Below are 3,316 nucleotides of genomic sequence, written 5' to 3' on the forward strand. Positions count from 1 at the left end.
AAAAATCACTTGATTTCTTTTCCATTTTCATTTTCGAAAATTAAGTGATGTTTTTCAAAAATGTTTTCAAATTTCCCACTTAATTTTCGAAAATCACTTCCCTCCTTCTCACATCCTTCAATTTATGGACTAACACTATCCCTTAAGGCAAAATTCGAACTCTATCTTCTTTGTTAAGTTCGAATTTTCCACTTATGTCTTCTACTCTTCTTTTCCTCTGACACCTAAAGGAATCTCTATACTGTGACATAGAGGATTCCATATTTTCTTGTTTCCTTCTCTATCTTATGAGCAGGAGCAAGGACAAAGGCATTCTTGTTGAGGTTGATCCTGAACCTGAAAGGACCTTGAAGAGAAAGCTAAGAGAAGCCAAAGCACAACTCTCTTTAGAGCACCTGACCGAATTCTTCAAGGAAGAAGAACACATGGCAGCCGAAAACAACAACAATACCAACAATGCAAGGAAGGTGCTGGGTGACTTTACTGCACCTACTCCCGACTTCTATGGGAGAAGCATCTCTATCCCTGCCATTGGAGCAAACAACTTTGAGCTTAAGCCTCAATTAGTTTCTCTAATGCAACAGAATTGCAAGTTCCATGGACTTCCAATGGAAGATCCTCATCAGTTTTTAGCTGAGTTCTTGCAAATCTGTGACACAGTCAAGACTAATGGGGTTGACCCTGAGGTCTACAGACTGATGCTATTCCCTTTTGCTGTAAGAGACAGAGCTAGGACATGGTTGGACTCTCAACCTAAAGAAAGCCTGGACTCTTGGGAAAAGCTAGTCAATGCCTTCTTGGCAAAGTTCTTTCCACCTCAAAAATTGAGTAAGCTTAGAGTGGAAGTCCAAACCTTCAGACAGAAGGAAGGAGAATCCCTCTATGAAGCTTGGGAAAGATACAAACAATTGATCAGAAAGTGTCCCACTGATATGCTTTCTGAATGGAGCATCATAGGTATTTTCTATGATGGTCTCTCTGAACTGTCCAAGATGTCTTTGGATAGCTCTTCTGGAGGATCTCTTCATTTGAAGAAGACGCCTACTGAAGCTCAAGAACTGATTGAAATGGTTGCAAATAACCAATTCATGTACACTTCTGAAAGGAATCCTGTGAACAATGGGACTAGTCAGAAGAAAGGAGTTCTTGAGATTGACACTCTGAATGCCATATTGGCTCAGAATAAAATATTGACTCAACAAGTCAATATGATTTCTCAAAGTCTGTCTGGGATGCAAAATGCACCAAGCAGTACTAAGGAAGCTTCATCTGAGGAAGAAGCTTATGATCCTGAGAACCCTTCAATAGAAGAGGTGAATTACATGGGAGAACCCTATGGAAACACCTACAATCCTTCATGGAGAAATCATCCAAATCTTTCATGGAAGGATCAACAGAGACCTCAACAAGGTTTCAACAATAATAATGGTGGAAGAAACAGGTTTAGCAATAGCAAGCCTTTTCCATCATCTTCTCAGCAACAGACAGAGAGTTCTAAGCAGAATACCTCTGACTTAGCAACTATGGTCTCTGATCTGATCAAAACCACTCAAAGTTTCATGACTGAAACTAGGTCCTCCATCAGAAATCTGGAAGGACAAGTGGGTCAGCTGAGCAAGGAAATTACTGAACTCCCTCCAAGTACTCTTCCAAGCAATACAGAAGAAAATCCAAAAGGAGAGTGCAAGGCCATCAACATGGCCGAATTCTGGGAGGAAGAAGAGGCAGTGAACGCCACTGAGGAAGACCTCACTGGATGTCCACTGACCCCCAATGAGTTCCCCAATGAGGAACCTTGGGAATCTGAGGCTCAAGATGAGCCCATAGAGATTCCATTGGACTTACTTCTGCCATTCATGAGCTCTGACGAGTATTCTTCTTCTGAAGAGGATGAGTATGTCACTGAAGAGCAAGTTGCTAAATACCTTGGAGCAATCATGAAGCTAAATGACAAGTTATTTGGAAATGAGACTTGGGAGGATGAACCCCCTTTGCTCACCAAAGAACTGGATAACTTGTCTAGGCAGCAATTGCCTCAAAAGAGGCAGGACCCTGGGAAGTTTTCTATACCTTGTACCATAGGCACCATGACCTTCAAGAAGGCCTTGTGTGACTTAGGGTCAAGTGTGAACCTCATGCCCCTCTCTGTAATAGAGAAATTAGGGATCTTTGAGGTGCAAGCTGCAAAAATCTCACTAGAGATGGCAGACAACTCAAGAAAACAAGCCTATGGACTTGTAGAGGATGTTCTGGTTAAAGTTGAAGACCATTACATTCCTACTGATTTCATAGTCCTAGAGACTGGGAAATGCATGGATGAATCCATCATCCTTGGCAGACCCTTCCTAGCCACAGCAAAGGCTGTGATTGATGTTGATAGAGGTGAGTTGATCATTCAAGTGAGTGAAGAATCCTTGGTGTTTAAAGCCCAAGGATATCCCTCTGTCATCATGGAGAGGAAGCATGAAGAGCTTCTCTCAAAACAGAGCCAAACTGAGCCCCCACAGTCAAACTCTAAGTTTGGTGTTGGGAGGCCACAACCAAACTCTAAGTTTGGTGTTGAACCCCCACATTCAAACTCTAAGTTTGGTGTTGGGAGGTTCCAACACGGTTCTGAGCATTTCTGAGGCTCCATGAGAGTCCTCTGTCAAGCTAGTGACACTAAAGAAGCGCTTGTTGGGAGGCAACCCAATGTTTTATAATTAATTATTTTCTTTTGTTATTTTATCTTTTTTGTAGGTTGATGATCATAAGAAGTCACAAAAACAATGAAAAAAGCAAAAATAGAATGAAAAACAGGAAGAAAAACAGCACACCCTGGAGGAAGATGCTGCTGGCGTTCAAACGCCAGTCAGCCTAGCAGTTGGGCGTTTAACGCCCAGTCTGGCACCCATCTGGGCGTTTAACGCCAGAAAGGGGCACCAGACTGGCGTTAAACGCCAGTAAAGGGCAAGAACCTGGCGTTAAACGCCAGGAATGGGCACCAGCCCGGCGTTTAACGCCAGAAATGGCTCAAAACGTGGATTTTGATGCCATTTGGTGCAGGGATGCCTTTTCCTTGACACTACAGGATCTGTGGACCCCACAGGACCCTACCATCACTCTCTCTCTTCTTCCCCCATTCACCAATCACCTCAACACCTCTTCCCCAAAAACCCTTCACCTATCAAATCCCATCTATCTCTTCACCACTCACATCCATCCTTCATAAATCCCCACCAACCTCACCCTTCAAATTCAAGCCACTTTCCCTCCCAAACCCACCCATAATGGCCGAACCATTCACCCCCTCTCTCCTATATATACCCCTCTTTGG

The 3,316-nt window shown here is 43.3% G+C and overlaps 1 non-coding gene across 1 annotated transcript; it reads right to left on the minus strand.

Annotated features, from left to right (window-relative positions):
- Positions 1-830: 830 nt before the first annotated feature.
- Positions 831-938, minus strand: LOC112719019 (small nucleolar RNA R71). Its single transcript, XR_003161343.1, has one exon. It is a non-coding gene; the product is annotated as a small nucleolar RNA R71 (small nucleolar RNA).
- Between the last annotated feature and the right edge of the window lie 2,378 nt (positions 939-3,316).

The sequence above is a fragment of the Arachis hypogaea genome, chromosome 10 (assembly GCF_003086295.3).
Source record: "Arachis hypogaea cultivar Tifrunner chromosome 10, arahy.Tifrunner.gnm2.J5K5, whole genome shotgun sequence".
Classification (NCBI taxonomy): domain Eukaryota; kingdom Viridiplantae; phylum Streptophyta; class Magnoliopsida; order Fabales; family Fabaceae; genus Arachis; species Arachis hypogaea.